Raw genomic sequence first — 17,689 nt, 5'->3', positions numbered from 1 at the left:
TTTAATCTCAAGTCGGAGTGAGATGATTGGACCTGTCAAAAGTATAAATGTTGAGAGTCTGCTATGAATAAAATATACCTTTGATAGTTTCCATCTAATATAATGTTACATTCAAGAATTTAGAGGCTCCTGCATAATTCATCATTTTGCAAGTATAAGTGATCACTAATAATATTGCATTGTTATTTATTAACATTTATGCCCACCACAATTCTATTACGTAACTAATATAACAGATTGTCCAATTACATATTTAATACTTTGGGTATTTATTAGTAATAACTGAGCATATAGGACTTGATGCTTGGTGAAGAATGGAGATGAATAAAGAACAAGTCCAGTGAATGTTTTACGGATGGAACGTGCATTCGGTATTTCGGGAGACATGTCCAGGCAAGATCAATGCTGGATTTCGTTTTTACAGACAGAAGTAAAAGACAAAGCATGGCTTTTTTAAGAGTCATAACTGGCTCTGAAAATACACAAGAGGCACTATTAAGGCAAAATATGGACTTTAGTCCATCGGTGCTACTTAACTGTCTTCATTCATTCATTCAGGAAATGCTTATTTGTTATGAGTGAGGCACTAAGAATATAATAATAACCAAAACAGATATGGTCACCAGCAAATACTGAACAAAATACTTACACAGTAGCAACGAGGGTAATGAAGAGGGTGCCCAGGGGAGCTGTGGAAGGTCTTTTTAAGGAAGTGACATGTAAGCTGAAATTGGAAGGATGACTGGAGATTAAGTAATCAAAGACTCGGAGAATGCATGTTCCTGGCCTGGGTTGGACACCGTGTTCATGTTTATGAGATGGATTCAGACAGACTTGTCCAAGCATTATATCCATCACTTATTGGCTCTGTTAGGTTTTCTAAAGCATGTAGCCTCTTCCAAATCTATAGAACAGGGAATGTGGTCTCAGTCTTAAAGGACATTAGGAGGCTTTATAGAAAATAGAATGTATACATTTGCCAAGTATAGTGCCTGGTGCATAGCAGGTCATCAGTGTTGATTTCTTATATATTTTTTACTTCCTAATTTCTACGTATCCTCCCCAAAGCCCCTACTCCACACCATCCTCCTTTACCCTAGCTTCTCCCATATATGACCCATGTGCACATTTTCCAGTGTAGAAGAAACGGATTTTTCTCCTATCTCCAATTTTCTTGGGTTTCAGATTAATCTAAAAAAGACAGACGTGGTAACAAACAAAAATTCCTGGGGTAAAGGAGAGAATTCACTAATGTAAATGACAATACCTTTTGGAAGTTCACCTCCCCCGATATGAATAAACCCTCCACATGATTTGTGAGGAGGTCTGACTGCAGTATTTCATTTTAGAGCAGGGGAGATTCGTGCTCTAAAGCCAGAGGGAATTTTCCCATCAGCTTCCTTCTTCAGGCCATTCATCACCTAAATGGCCCTCACAGGGCTTCCAAGGGGCTGGAAGGCACATCTGACCATGCCATCCTCTGATCAGGAGTGTTGGGTGCTGAGTGTCAGCGGCCTCCATCTGCCTTTTTGGTCTAGCACTGGGTCATCTGCATGCTGGCTGGAGCAAAGTCATTCTCAGTGATAGAATCTCAGTGATTTAAGACGATCAGATCCACACACACTGTTATCTCAGCGGTAGACAGGGTCACCACCTTCCCCAGCCCCACTCCCAGGCTCTGAGAGTAACGGTTGGAGGTCCCTCTCCCTTGGACACTTCCCCCACCTCCTCCTTGATGGCCTCCAGCCAGCTCTGCCATGTCAGGTGAACACCATTAAGCTTGCTGCTCAAGGACCCTCCATCACCCAAGCCGAGGAGAGAGAGGCTTGGCAGATGCTTTGGCAACAAGCCAGGCCCCTACACACTTGAAGCCCCTGAAAGAACCAAGGCTCTGAAAAGGCAAAACACACAATAGGCTGAGCCTTGGTTCTTCTGCATTTGATTTGTTGCAGAAGGACATCTGCTGGTGGAAGTCAAATTCTGTGCTAGAGAGCTCCCTTCTCCGAATCTTGAACACACCAAACCCAAGCTTGCTGCACAGTAGGATAGCCATTCTCTGGCCTGAAAGGAGAAACTGAGGGGGCTATGGGTGACCCGGTATTCAGGTTGGTCTCTGTGCCATCCCACTGCGTTGGACAGTGATTTTGATGAAAGGTGTCTCCGTGTGTCCTCGGGGACACTCATCTCGGTGCTGCGTCTCCAGTGCTTCGATGTTACATGTCGATTCATGACTTTTAAATTCTCTTTGCTGTGCTTTTCCAGGACCTGATACAGTGTCTTTAAACATTTTTTAGTGATTTTTTAAATTGAATTGTTGTTGATTTACAATATCGTGTTAGTTTCAGGTGTACAGCAAAGTGATTCAGCTATATATACATATATATATATATATTCTTTAGATTCTTTTCCATTATAGGTTATTAAAAAATATTAAGTATAGTTCCCTGTGTTATACAGTAGATTCTTGTTGTTTATGTTATATATAATAGTGCATATCTTTTAATCCCAAAATCCTAATTTATCCCTCCCCCCTTTCCCCTTTGGTAACCATAAGTTTGTTTCTATGTCTGTGAGTCTCTTTCCGTTTTATAAATAAGTTCATCTGTACCTCTTCTTTTTAGATTCCACAGTGTATTTAAACTTTAAATAACATGGTTGATCCCGCCATCATTTTTACTTTGTTCAGACTTTGAAGTTATCTCACTGCTGTGTGTGGTCCTTCTCAGATCGGCTCCAACTTATAACGGTGCATAATCGGTGTTGCACCCCTGGGCACGTGAACACTGAGCAGGTACCAGGACAACCATTCTTGTCCTGTGCTTTCATTCACCATCTTTCATTTAGGGAAGTGATGAAAACACTTATCATGCCATAAACCCCGTCTGAGGTGGAATTCTGAGAGGTTGCATACAATTTGGCAAACTCGACTGTTTGAGGAGGGGAGCAGGGCGGTGGTTTTCTGACACCTGTCCACGTGCGGCCTCCAACCACTGGGCCTCTCCCATTTCCCACTCAAGCATCCTCTTCCCGTTCACTTCAGCTCTTTCCTCCCAATCCTCACGCACCCACAGTTTCTGTTGAGCCCAGCCGAGCACTTTTGTTATCAGCTCAAACGTGATTTCACTCAGTGATTCCCTCATTCCGTTAGTCACTCTAATCCCCAGTGCCTTTGTTTTTGTTTTTGTTTTTGTTTTCCTTATTTTTTTTGCGGTACGCGGGCCTCTCACTGTTGTGGCCTCTCCCGTTGCGGAGCACAGGCTCCGGACGCGCAGGCTCAGTGGCCATGGCTCACGGGCCCAGCCGCTCCGCGGCATGTGGGATCTTCCTGGACCAAGGCACGAACCTGTGTCCCCTGCATGGGCAGGCGGACTCTCAACCACTGCGCCACCAGGGAAGCACCCCCGTGCCTTTAATTCATTTATGAAACTGAATTGTATAATAGCATTTTCTCCTCTTATTATCCTCGGAGATTTACAGGTGTCCGTCCTCTTCTTCAGCCCTTACTGGGTCTTCTGCCTCCATCTGCTTTTCTCATCATTTGCCAAAACTCTTGCAAATTCTCACAAACTTTTCCACTGTTTGGGATTTTTGAAAATCCACAAGTTAATGGCCTGACTTGAGAATGGGAAGCAGGACAAGGTTGTTCCAGGGGAAGAAGAGGTCTGTAAAATGCTGACACCTGGGCGTGACCATGAACGGCATAGGGCTATGCTGTTTAATACAGTAGGCTCTGACCATCATGTGTTTTTCCAAAGTAAATAAATTAAAATTGAATACGATTTAGAATTCAGTTTCCTAGTCACACTGTAGCTAACTATTATAATTTTGGACAGTGCAGATCAAAACATTTCCATCTACAAATGAACTTGTTTTCAAAACAGAAATAGACTCATCGACATGGAAAACAAACATATGGTTACCAAAGGGGACAGCAGAATGGGGGGGAGGATAAATTAGGAGTTTTGGATTAACATATGTACACTACTATATACAAATAAATTAGATAAACAACACAGACCTACTGTATAGCAGAGGGAGCTATACTTAATATCTTGTAATAACCTCTAATGGAAAAGAATCTGAAAAAGAATATATATATATATATATATATATGTATATACATATATGTGTGTGTGTATAATTGAATCACTTTGCTACACACTTGAAGCTGACACAACATTGTAAATTAATGGTACTTAAACTAAAAAGAAATAAAAAAATGTACCACAGCTTCTTTATCCATTCCTCTGTCGATGTACATTTAGGTGGCTTCCATGTCTTGGTTACTGTAAATAGTGGAAACAGAGAAAGACAGATATCTTATGATATCACTTATATGTGGAATCTAATAAAAAATGATACAAATGAACCTTTTTACAAAATAGAAACAGACTCACAGATTTCAAAAACAAACTATGGTTATCAAAGGTGAAATGTGGGGAGGGATAAATTAGGAGGTTGGGATTAACATATGCACACTACTATATATAAAATAGATAACTAACAAGGATCTACTGTGTAGTACAGGGAATTCTACTCAATATTCTGTAATAATCTATATGGAAAAGAATCTGAAAAAGAACCGATACAGTTATATGTATAACTGAATCACTTTGCTGTACACCTGAAATTAACACAACATTGTAAATCAACTATAATCCAAAAAAAGTTAATAAAATAAAATAAAATATAAATTAAAAACTGAAGTACATTAAAATAACTTTTCTATCACCACAGAAAGTCCTGTTGGACAGCCCTTGTCTGAAGAAACTGCCCAGGCAATACCACTTCAGGGAGGTAAGGACTCAGCGGCTGGGCAGGAAGTTGGGATGGCAGCACAAATGCTCAGATCGCATCCCCAGGCTATAGCAGGCCCGGGGATGCTGAAGGGATGAGGGCAGGAGGATGGAGGCAGAGTCTTGAACCAGTGCGGGAGCCGGAAAGGCAGCTCTGCAGCATATAGGTTTGGTCCCCAAACCACAGCCTCCTTGCATGTACATGTGTATGTGCAAGGCAGAGGCACACATGTTGGCAAGGTGTTTGAGAATTCTGTCTGGCATATAGTGGGTGCTCAAAAAATGGATATTAAACAGAGAAGTGGATCAAGTAAATGGATTAACTGTTTTTATTTGCACAGAAATCCTGAGACCCTGGGAAATTTTAAAGTGTAAAAATCCATCCTTCCTGACTTTAAGATCCAGGCAGCATAAATGCCTACATGTTGCTTAGTCAGGATTAAAAATGCTCAGCTGGGCCCACCTTACCTTCAGGAATTGCCTTAGGTACTGGGTGTTCCTCCTTTGCCATTCTCACCCTTGACTTGTTTTAACTATTTGGTTGGTTTATTCATTCATTCTTATATCCACTCCATAAGTAAGTAAGTGCTGCATATTTATTTATATAAGATAAAACGCAAGGCATAGGCTTTCTGCTTCTTCTGGGCTCACTGGGTTTCTGTTTTCTGCTCCAAGTCTCTCTCGGGATGTTGCCCACCCCCGTTATGGCATCGGGGTCTGCTCCCCAGCTGCTACTTTGGTGTCACACAGGGGTTCCCTAGAAAGCAGAGTCCGGGGAGAGGAGAGCCTGGGGGAGAGGTAGCATGGGCTTAGGGGAGAAGTGAAAAACGAGGGTGTGCTGTTACCTGGAAGCCACCGCATTTAAGCTGGGGCTTGCTGCCGTGGACACGGAAGCAGTAGGGCGTGCATCTCAGGACCACTCATCTGCACAGAAAGAAGGAAGCATTTACCTGCCTGGCGCCCCTCACTTCGGAGTTGTACGTCCCTGAGTGCCATGCAGGGATCCCTTGGAAGTCACGCTGTACCAGAAGGAAGGAAGCCACAGGCAGGAGGTGAGAGGTACCATCTGTCGGGAAGGCAGGGACTGTTGGGACACCCGCAGGAGCCGGGTGATGGACCTGGAGCAGCCACTGCTGGGGATTCCTCACTCACAACAGAGACCTCAGCCCGACAGCTCCCTGTGAGGGTTGCTCCAGCGGTGGGGACAGGACCACCCATGGACCTGGGCAGCTGGTAACTGAAACTGGCCCCCCTCTTTCTCCTCCACTCTGGACTCAATATCAGTGGGCTGTGTCCTCCTCTGAGGTGCTCAGATGAGCATTCCACACTTTGCTTTGTGGCTTCAGAAAGTTTTCTGTCATGGAATTCATGATATGAGGCCATATATAAACCAAGACACCTGTCATAGTGTTAACTGACTGACCCCCAGGTCAGAGTTGAAGTTAGCTTTGACAGGGACTAGACACACCATGAGAAGGAAAGAGAGGTTACCTGGGTGTTCCTGCTCCTTCTAACCCTGACCTGCCCATAATCCCAAAAGTCAGAGGGCAAATCATGCTCCTCATTTGTCCCTTTCCTCCATTTGCATTTTTTCAAAATTTGCATTTTGATGGTTTCTTGCTTAAGGATAGTTTGATTTACAGTGTGTGTAAGCAACATAAGAAAAGTACAATCTGTGCCTTTTAAAATAACTTTTTCCCCCGTACTGAGTTACATGAGAATTTAAAGAAAGTTCATTCCAAAATATAGTGAACTTCAGCATCATTGAAGAAATGGTTAGATCAGTGTCCTTTAGGTGTGACCACACAGTTTTATCATCACACCAAGGCTTGTGACTGCATGGTGGTTCCATCGCAGCAGCCTGGGATGTCCTGTGTCACTCTGGGTCACCAGACAGAACACCCCAAGCCACTCAGAGCTAGCTGCATCTTCTCATCTGGGTTCACTGCAGGCGGTCCCCCATCCTGAGGATGCATACTGGCATGCAGGGGTAAACTGAGAGTGTAGGAAATCACAGTACCCAGAGTGAGACTTGCCAATGGAGAAAGAGGGCTCTTGGCCTCTGGGTATATAAACAGAGAGAAAGTTCACACACACACACACACACACACACACACACACACACACACAATCAGAAATCTTGCAGATGGCTCACCGTGTCGTTGACAGGACTTTATTCCCCCAATAAGGTCACCAAATTTGTTAGAAATATGTATTACTTTAAGTTTTGTGAAATGTTAGCACTGAGGAGGGAATTGGAGCTTCCAGCTCCCTCATTTCCTAGTCAGGGAAGCTTAGAGTCCTCACAACAAATCCTCCAAGATTTCATTACAGTTCTTCAGTGGATGCTCCAGCATCAGAGTTAGATTTCCTGTCTGATGAATGGGGAACACAGATTATGATAAGTACCCAAGGGGTTGAGTAAATCCTTCTTGTTCAAGTTTTCTAAAAATAGTACTATTAATTGCTTTTTATGTCACAACATATTAAAGTACTATAAATTCATTATAATAATGTCAGAAGTTATAGAAAATTATAAAGAAAATATAAATGATCTATAATCTCACCACCATGTAAGTATGCAATTTTTTTCCTTTCATTTAAATGTGTGTGCATAAAACCATGCTATATATACAATTTTATGTCTTGTCTTTTTCACTTAAAAATAATATCATTAGCATTTTCCTATTAGACTAAAAATTGAAAACCTCATTTTAACATCATTATTATATTAAATATTTTACTTAGCTATAAATATGGATCATGAGATTGGTGTATATATATGTATGTGTGTGTATAATTTTTCTACAAGCATATAGTGGTTGGGCAACGACACTGGTCATGATGCCCCTTCTGTTTTTGGAGGAAAGTCTGACTCAAACAAGAAAAGGCAGCAGGACTCCCATTGGTCTGAAATAAGCAGGATGTCTTTTCATCCCAGAATGAACCTAGACAATCCATCTGAATTTGGGAGTAGCACCAAGCAGAAGCTGATCCTTGGCAGATGCAAAGCATGGGAAGAGCAGCGAGAGTGGGTCTTATTCAGCATTGCAGGCCCCGTGGTTCTCCCTGGGGACCCTAAACCACAGGAGAGCTGGGAGCAGAGCTGGACAGAGGCAGTGGCTGAAGGTGTAGGGTTTCCAGAGCTGGAGTGGGTCAAAGATTTAATTCTAAGACCCCAGCAGAGAGGGTTGGAGGCTAATCTTCATTCACTTTGACTATAATCAGCTTTGAAAATATAATACTAATAAAAGCAAAGAATTATATAGTTGTAAGATATAGTTGTGGCAGTGTCCCAGAAACTGTTCTAAGCTGACTTACAGATGCTAACTCATTTCATCCTCATGACACTCCACTGAGGTAAGTGATGATATTATCCCCAAATTATGGCTGAAGAAACTGAGACACAGAGAAGTTGAAAAATTTGCTGAAAGTCACAAAGCAAGCACATGAGGGAGATGGGAAAGATACACAGACATGACCCCTCCTCTCTCCTGACTCCACCCCCGACCTATGCCTACGATGTGAGGCAGAAGGGGACAGTTTGAGGTCTGTGGACCATGAGAACTTGCAGAAAGCAGAGGCAAAAGTAGAAGTGATTGTTCTACAGCAGGCGAGGGGGAAAAACAGCTTTCAAAATAAAATCTATAAATATCACTCCTACAATTAAGTTTAAAAATATTCCCGTTTCAATGCAGGTTTGTGTTAAGTACCTGCTCTAGGAGAGGGAAAGCGGACACCCTCTTATTATACTCGGAGCATAACACTGAGGAAGGAAGGAAGGTGTCAGGCCCTGTCCAGTGCTGTCCTTCTGGGTCAGTGTGCTCTCTCTGGCAGCCCCAGGCAGCGCTTTCTTATTCTCCGTGCTCACGTAGCGCTGCCTGCTTGCACATCTTCACACTGGGCCTCCAGCCATGTTGTATCTGTGGAATAGCAGCAGGAAGGCAAAGCTCATCCCTTACTCTTCTCAGCTGTGGGAGCCACGAGCACCAGGCTGTACTCAGGCTCCTGGAAGACAGACAGCTGCAGAAACCACACACAGCTGGCACAGCGACTCAGTCTTGCCTCCAGAGAACACGCTCCTTTTGCCTTTTCATCTGCAGTGGTCCAGGAGGAGAAGAACCCAGGAAAGGATAGAAAAAAAGCAAAGTCTCCCCAGACCTCAAGCCCACCTCAACCCTCCCTTGTCTAAGGAATCATTAAAGAACATCCTCCCAAACCCTCCCTCCTAAGGGCACCAGAGATGTCCACATTTCCTGACCTCAGAGCCCAGCTGCTGTAAAGTGATGGAATAGCTCTGCTCTTTTAGCATGCCAAGGTCATGGCCTGAGTTATAGGTGCTCTTTTGAAATTCAGCAAAAAATATTGTCACCAGGCTACTCCCAGGAGACAGACAATTCTCAGTGACAGCTAATGGAGAAGCACTTTTCTTCTAGGATTTTCTGCATGGAGGTCTAAAATGATTATACCCCATTCTAATCCCACTCCCCGCCTGCATCTTTGCCAGGTCATGAGACCAGTCTTCTGCTTTTGGGAGTTCTTATTTTTATATATTACTAATTACATTGTCAGCACATCGCCAAATGAACAGTTCCTGGAAGCATCCAGAGATTTACGATCAGCTTCCATTTAGCTTTCAAGAACGGAGATCCTTAACCACTGAAGGCTGAGCTTAATCTTCTTCCGAAGTTCATCCCATGAAAAAATATAAGAATGCATCAGCAACGTTGCCATCAGCAGCATTTACGTGGCCAAACCCTAATTTCAAGAGAAGATAACAGTACTGGAGAAAATCAGCAAACTAATCCAGGTAGACTTTATTTTTATGGAATTACAGAAGGATACATAAAACACAAATTCACAAAATCCTTCGTAACCACGATGGTGATGATGATGATGATGATATGGGCGACAATGATTTTTTTTATGCTCCAGCTGCAGGAAGCTGCCTGGGCTCTCAGGTAAATGTGTCACCCGCCTTTGGGACAATAGCATAGGTGAGGAATTGAAGAAAGAAGGATATTTAAACCTGGGAGTCTTCAGAACACAGACAGCATAGGCAGCAAAGAGGTTGGATAAGATCACTGAGTAAATCTGCACAAAACAGAATTATTCTCAAATTTTCTTCGCATCTTCATTCTCATTGTTCTTTCAGGGGTTTTATAATATGTATTTATGACACATTCTACTATGTCATTCACTTATTCCACAAATATGCCTACCAAACCCATGGCATTCACATATTTAACATTCCCAATTCAGTCTTTATGAATATCTGAAGGTCCATAATGTATAGAAATGTGTCATTTTCCTGAGGTCTAGAGATGAATCATGTATGTAAGTTTCATGTGTACAAACAAGTCACTTAGCAGCTGGGGAAACTTCGTTAATCCATGCCCTTCTGAACCCACTTTGTCTTTGGATCCTCATATACCTTGGTAACTCTGGTTATATCAGTGTTAGTAAAACTGCCCATTTCTGAACTTTCAATATATTTCCTCAGGAATATTAATTTTCTGCTCCATTTTAGGGTAGAATGAATGGGAACCATATTCTGGATCTCCCCCAGTTAGAAATTAAGTCCTGGCAACCAATTCCAAAATTCTTCCCAGTATTATCGTATACAGGGAGCTGGGCTAGGTATTTTGCAAGCTGCAAAGATAAGTAATTTCACTTAATTTGTTCTCAACTAATTCACAATCTAGTAGAAATAGGGCAGAAATATGAATCTACAAGGTGGAAAGTGAGAAAGACCATCAGGAAGAGTGCTGCTCCTGATGTAGCTGGGTCCTGGGTGCTACCATTGATGCACCATCCAGGACCCTAGATTGGGTGGCTGTACTCTCTCCTCCTCCAGGGAAGACACTTCAGTGAAATGTCCTTCCCAGGAGCTTAGGCAGAGCCCACAGTCAATAGCTGACTGGCCTGAGGGTCTAAAGGCTGACTTTCTGCCTCAAGGCTGGAGCAGCTCAGTGATACAGTTCATGCTTCAGAGCTTCCTCTGTGGGCAGGCCAGAGCTGGCCAGAGGTGGAGTCCTGGTGAAACCATACCTGTCCTTGACTCCTCTCCGGTGGATCCCATCTCCCTACACCCCCTTCCTCCTGCTGGCTCTCCCTCAGGGAATCGCATGCAGCTGAATTTCTACCCCAGGTCCTTCTTCTAAGGATTCTGACCAAAGATAGGCACAGGTAAAACATAAAGGGAGTTCTTGCAAAATATTTCTGCCAGTGAGATGAACCAGGGACAGTGGTGATCATGGCAGACGTGGTATTTGGACTTTCTAAGATAGGACGGATTCGGGTATGAAGGACGAATCCAAGAGGCCTACCTCGTGTATATCAATAGTCAGAAGTACACTTCAGTCCCTCTAGAAGATGATGACCATGTGCATTTTAGTGCCACTAAAGCCAGGCTCTGCATAGTTCAGACCCAGAGCGGTGCTGAATTCAAAAGAACATATTCTATACTTTGCTGTACACCTGAAACTAAGCCAACACGGTAAATCATCTATACTTCAATTAAAAAATAAACTGAATGTTAGTATAAGAATGTAGTTCCCTTACCCTTTATTTCAGATTTTTGTGTTTATCAGCAGGGGTCCTTTTCCCCTCATTGATTGATTTTATGATACATATGTAATGATTTTTAACTTAGAAAATAAATTCATGTTAATAAAAAAAATACCAAAAGAACATATTCGAGGAACCAAAAACACTTTTACAATAATTTGCCTTTCACTTACTTTTTTGCAAACACCGTGAAGACTCTGAGACCCGCAGCCGTCCTGCTCTTCTCTCCCTGTCCCTCCGTCTAATTACCTCATATATGGCTCTTAATGCCTTCCCTGTACCCCAGTGCCCACAGCCTGCTCAGTCCTGGCTTTTCTCCTCTCCCTGTTTCCAGGCCCCTGTATTAAAATCCTTCACTTGGCCATGTCTGGCAAGACAGAGGCCTCTGTCAAGAGCAGGGAAGGGAAACAGACCCCAGAGGTCAAGCCAGAATAGTTGTTACTGGCCAGACTCAGGGAAAAGTGTGAGAATTGTTTGATATGAGTCGTATTTGCCTTATTGTCACTATTGAGGACCTGCTAGATGCCAGGCACAGAGCTAGGTCATTTATATTTGTTGCATCTGTGCTTCACCCTAACCCTGTCACTACCTCCATTTTGCACACGAGTAAACAGAGCCTCACAAAGATGACTTGACTTTTCTAGGCCTTTCAGCTCACACTGGCTCTTCCCTCTACACCATTCTACTTAATGTTTCTTTCTTGTTCTCAAACATCCCCAGGGAAAGCAACACCAGTTTCACTTGGCTCAGCAAGGCTCGAGTAGTTTGGGGCTGAATTTTTGCTGCAATTGAAAAAGAAAAAACAACAAATCAACAACAAAAACTATGTTAACATATGCATATTAATCTGTATAATTTCCATGTTTTAATATCTCCAAGTTTTTCATCATCACCATTAAGAAGCTTTGACTGTGTGCATATGACAACTTAGTGAGCAGAAAAGTAATTTAACCCTTTCCCTGTGGAATTTAGGCATAACCTAACAGTGCTCATTACCATTAACTATGTATTCAGTTTTATCCCATGATATCTATGAAAATATGGTCATTAACTATGACATTTTTATAGACCCAACAGATAGAAAGCAAATGTCTCTGTGTGAAATCAGAAAGACATTCAGGTATGATATTTGATATTCTGAATGGTGCATTTGTGTTCATTATTCTGTATTTTGTTGATGTTTTATTAATGCTTCTATTTATTGATGCCTATACTGTCCCTTTTATTATATATTTCCACAAAGTAAATTCATGTTTCACAATATTCATGTTTTTATCATAGAAATAAGACATTAAATTACAAATAAAGTATTTTTTATTTACTTCAAAATTATACTTACTGATATTTTCCAATGTTTTTAAATGATTTTTTATAATAAATATTTGTCCAAAATTATTTTAACTTGTTTCAGTTTTGTTTACACTGTTACATACAATTTTAAAAATTATTTGGGGAATTTTTATGTCATCATCAACTCAAATTTTTTAACCTGTTTTGAACAATAAACACATTGTCATCTGCATACAGAAAAGGCGATGTAAAGGAGAAAACGGGTAATTTGTTTTATGGAAATCTGTGAAACGGGTTGCTAGCTGTATTAGTAAAGAATTAAAGAATTGAGATAGTAAGTTAATAAGTACTGTTTAAACCATGCCTTTTTATCAAAATATGTCTTGTTCAAATTTAGAAATTATTTTTATGATTAACTTACATTTTGTTCAGAGTGAGCCTCGGACAACGGATAATAATGACCTCACCATTTAAGTGAAAAAAAATAAAAAAGTCTTGCAAATCTCTCCTGCAGAATATTTTGGGTTAATGAGATTTTTTAAAAAAAATAAAGTTTAAGCCAGCTATAGAATAGGCCTAGAACTGTCATGGGGATATTACTTGCATTCGCTTCTAATTAATTTGGATCTAATTGAAGGAATTTCAAATGCTTGAAACACACTTAGAGGTCTGAGAAAAGAATGCATTTCTAAACTCATCCTGGAAAAATTTAATTGTGTTATCATTAGAGCCTTGCCTCGTGACATCACCCCCTTGCCCACACCTCAGGGATGATTTCTTTCTCCTTGGAACCCAGCCTGCCAACCATACGACTCTGTGCCCTGGGTTTCCTGGGTGATGGATCAAGGCAGCAGCATCTATTCCAGGGGTCACTGAAAGACAAGGGTAGACTGGTGTGAGACGGACAGCTGGCATGTAGTAAATGCATTTAGGAAGCTAATAAACCACTCATTTTGAATGACTCCTGAAATTGATTCCAATACGAGCAGTTGGGAGAGAAATAAGCTTTTAGGAAGGTCATCTGATGTCATATAGAGTCTTTCTCTATAACCCAGTTAAACTGTTTAGCAATTTACAAAGCAAATCCCAGCCCAATTTTGATCTGGTAATTAATTGAGCCTTCTAGTCAAGCCAAGGCTGTACATAGGAACTGAATGTAGCCACACTTCTTTAGCCTTAATAATTCAGGACTTGAATTGCCAGATGGGATTTGACACAAGGTAGCTGCTGAAAGAGAAGTTGAAATCATGTCACACATATAAGGCTTTTTAGGTTTCTCAGAAGCAACACATCAGCTGAGTATATGTTGCTGCACCCCCCTGCAAGTATATCTTATTGAAATTCTCATATTAATTTTACAAACATATTCTCAGGATTTGGTAAAGACTAAGGACATGATTAAAAGGGAATCTAACATTTTTTTCCCAGGTCTTGCCTTTGGGAGGGAACCAGATTTCTTTCAAAAGTTTAGTGGAAAGAGTTGCATATCTGCACATGGAATGAGTGAAAGCAGAGGTCCCAGGGACATGCCAGCCACACAAGAGAAAGTCAGGAACAAGGAAGCTACAGTCACTCCAGTGGTGATACTGGTAACGTGATGCTGTTAACATCTGCTTAATGTTTATTCAAACATCTTAATCTTTGCCGTTGCTTCATTGTTTTGTTGTTGTTTGGGTTATTGTTGCAACGGCAAAGGCACCATTTTGTGTGTGTGATATTGTTTAATGGAAAGTATGCACTAGAACAGCATCCTAAGATCAGATCATCGAAATCTCAGGGCCTACTGAAACAGGGGTGGCAACTTAGAACAGCAGTGGTCAATCATTCAGTAGTATGTGTTCTAATCATTTATGAATTGATCTGAAAAATCATTTAACAAAAATAGTGAAAGAACTGTTTACAAACGGTTAAACAATTTATTAGTGTCATTGTCAACTAAAATTTTTGAACCTGTTTTGAACAATAGTTATGCTGTCATTTTGCATATAGAAAAGGCAATGTAAAGGAAAAAAAGGATCATCTGTGTTTTTGATTTTTGTTTTACGGAAATCTGGGAAACAGGTTGCTAGCTGTATTTGTTAAAGGATTAAAGAGTTGAGATAATACATTAATAAGTACTGTTAATAAGTACTGTTAAAGCCATACCTTTTTATCAAAATATGTCTTGCTCAAATTTAGAAATCATTTTATGATTAACTTAACAGAGGCAGCAATCTTTGACAAGAAATGGTGGAAGCTTCTTCCTGATTCATCCACTACCAGAAAGTCCTTAGCTTCCCCAAACTGCTGAACAAAATTCTACATCCTTGGCAGTGGATGACCTCAGGATGACCGCTTTTCATGATGAAATAAGGTATTAAGCAAGGTCATTCTCTCTGGAGCCATAAAAAGACTGACAAGGGAAGATTGAACCATGCTTTGTTTCCAGCAGGGATGCTGTGTGTCCCTTGCCCTCCCTGGGCCTGGGTCCAGGCAGTGGTCATTCTAATAGTGTTGTCTGTTAGAGCTTCTGCTTGGATGTTTCTTCCTACTGTTGTCTAATTATAAAGCTGTTTATCACCTCATTATCCTAGTTCAAATACTAATACAAAATGCAACTGCAGATCAGCTTTAGAAACTGAGAATTGACCTTGGAACCTTGGTGCTGCCTTGTTTCCTGTGCTTAGCACTTAGTTTCAAATCCTTCATTGACATTTTCAATAGAATATTTTGCACCTTAAAGCTCACCATTTGCCTATATGTCTTTCGATCATTATCGATAATGAGTATATTCAGTTCTAGTAAAATAATATTGCAATTTAAATACTAGGAATGTAGGTTCACAAATTCTTTTTTTTTTTTAATTATTTTATTTATTTGAATTTTATTTTTGGCTGCGTTGGGTATCCTCCCTTCAAAAATGAAGTAAAAAGACAAAATGAGGAAGATGTTCCGAGGAAACAATAGATTTGGAGACTGAGATTGGTGATCTAATCTAAAAATTGAAGTTTTTGCATTAAATGCTGGCACATGAAAAAGTGAGGTGAGAGTCAAGGGCATGATTGAAAACATTGATAAGTAAATAACAATGAGAGCTCAGTAAGTGGATAGAAATGGTTCATTGCATTTTGGAGAAATTAAGTAAAAACAAAAGCACTCCATCAGACCCCACGCCCCCAGTGTCTTACACAATATTCCTGAGGCCCCATTCACTTCAGTCTCACAGAGAGCGGACAGTTCTGTGCAAGCTCAGTGACCAGCCTGATCAATGCTCCTGCCTCTTTTGGGTCTGTCTGCTTTTCCCTTCTCTGACTGCCTGCAGTGCCTGACTGTGAGGGGGTTACACCCTCCCAGGGCAACTTCAACCAGTGGAAGATGGGGACTATGGTGATGACTCCTATCCATAATCCCATGCATACAGTATTGAAAAGCCTCCAGAATGACTCATTCTGCAGAAAGAGGACACTCTCTCTCCGGTATGTGTCCAACTTGAGGAATTTATCCTAAATGGACCCAGTACAAGGTTTGCCAACCCAGTGCCAGGAGCTAGTACTTGAGATACAGGATTGGCATCACTCAGCTCCTGAGGACTGGCCTTTGGTCTCAAGTCATTTTTCCACTGGTGAGTTTGAGGGTTGAATGGCAGTTAGGACTTGATGACTATCCAGGTTTTATCTTAGAATGAAGGTAAACTTACACACGATTACATTCATTGAACATTTTTGGGGGTGTATTCTTGTAGATTGGCAGACTTATTAAAATTGTAGGAAACTAAGAGGTGGTGGATAATGTAAGCAAAATATAAATCAAGAAGATCTAAGTGGGTTCTCTGTCCTTGTTAATGTCAGAATCATAGGAGGCTCTGTTCTCAAACAAAACTTAGGCATTTCACAGAACCACAAATCACATCTTCCCCTTTGAGTCCTTTGAAAACAGCTAGTAATAGAATTGCTTTATTGTACACTTTTAGACTGGGATCAGGATTTATAATTTGAACAAAGAAAGTCATCTATGAATCACATAATAAAAAGGAGTATTCTTAAATGTCAAAGCAGGCATCTCACAAATTTCCTTTACATCGAATAGTTTCTGGCCTCATGGAGATTGCTGAATTTGCCATTATTCTAAAAATCAAAGAGAATGGTATATTTCAGGCAAAGTTAATTTGATTTCAAAGGCTTTCTCACTAGCCAGATTCTGTATTGGCATCAGATACAGGAGCATCTTTGAGTTTCCCAGTTTTATAAAGACACACCAAAGCCCTGGTTGTTTTTTGCCGAGCCTTGAAGTACGTGACAGCTGGATGGCCATACCTCACAGCTTTCAGCCGACATTCCAGCCAAGTACTTTAAGAGGGTGAAAGAGAGAACAGATTCTGTGACGCACAGGGCTTTCTGCTGCTGCCCACAGTGATCCCCGGCTCTCCTTGTCGCCCTCGGAACGCCAGAGCCATCAGGTGTGCTTTGTCTCTTACAGTTCAGCTCAGCCCTAGTCCTTTCAACTCTGCACCCTTTAGACTTTCCCTAAGTTGCATATCTATTGTTTTCAAGTTCCCTACTGAACTACTTGGACATAAAGATGTGTTTCCTGCCCCCATGTTCACCCTCATTAAAGAAGTATTGTTAACAGATCAGCATCCACAGGACAGTTTGTATTCTTCTTGGTTTTGTCTGTGCAGGCTTCTAGACCACAACCTCCTTGTCTCCTAATCTCTTCTTACAAATATCCTCATCCTCATCCTGACCCCTGCCAGGGGCAGGTGCCACATCTTAGCCTAGTCTCCAGTTCTGTCTTTTCCACACCAAGAAGTCTGCACAGCGCCCACAAAGCCTGGAGGGTTCTTCTCCAAGGGGATCACTTAAGCTCTTTTGTACATGTTATCAAGCCTGCAGGCTTGTCCACACTCACAGTTTTACTTTACCTCTTTATGCTTTTCAACTGCTCCTTTACCCTTTTCTCATCTATTTTACTTTCTTTTTTTACCTGCACTGACCACAGGTGGCATTCTGTCTAGTTATCATATCCCTGTTGCACTCTTTTTTTTTTTTTTTTTT

Source organism: Lipotes vexillifer, unplaced genomic scaffold (genome assembly GCF_000442215.2).
Source record: "Lipotes vexillifer unplaced genomic scaffold, Lipotes_vexillifer_v1.1 scaffold356, whole genome shotgun sequence".
Classification (NCBI taxonomy): domain Eukaryota; kingdom Metazoa; phylum Chordata; class Mammalia; order Artiodactyla; family Lipotidae; genus Lipotes; species Lipotes vexillifer.
This window is presented reverse-complemented; position numbering follows the sequence as displayed.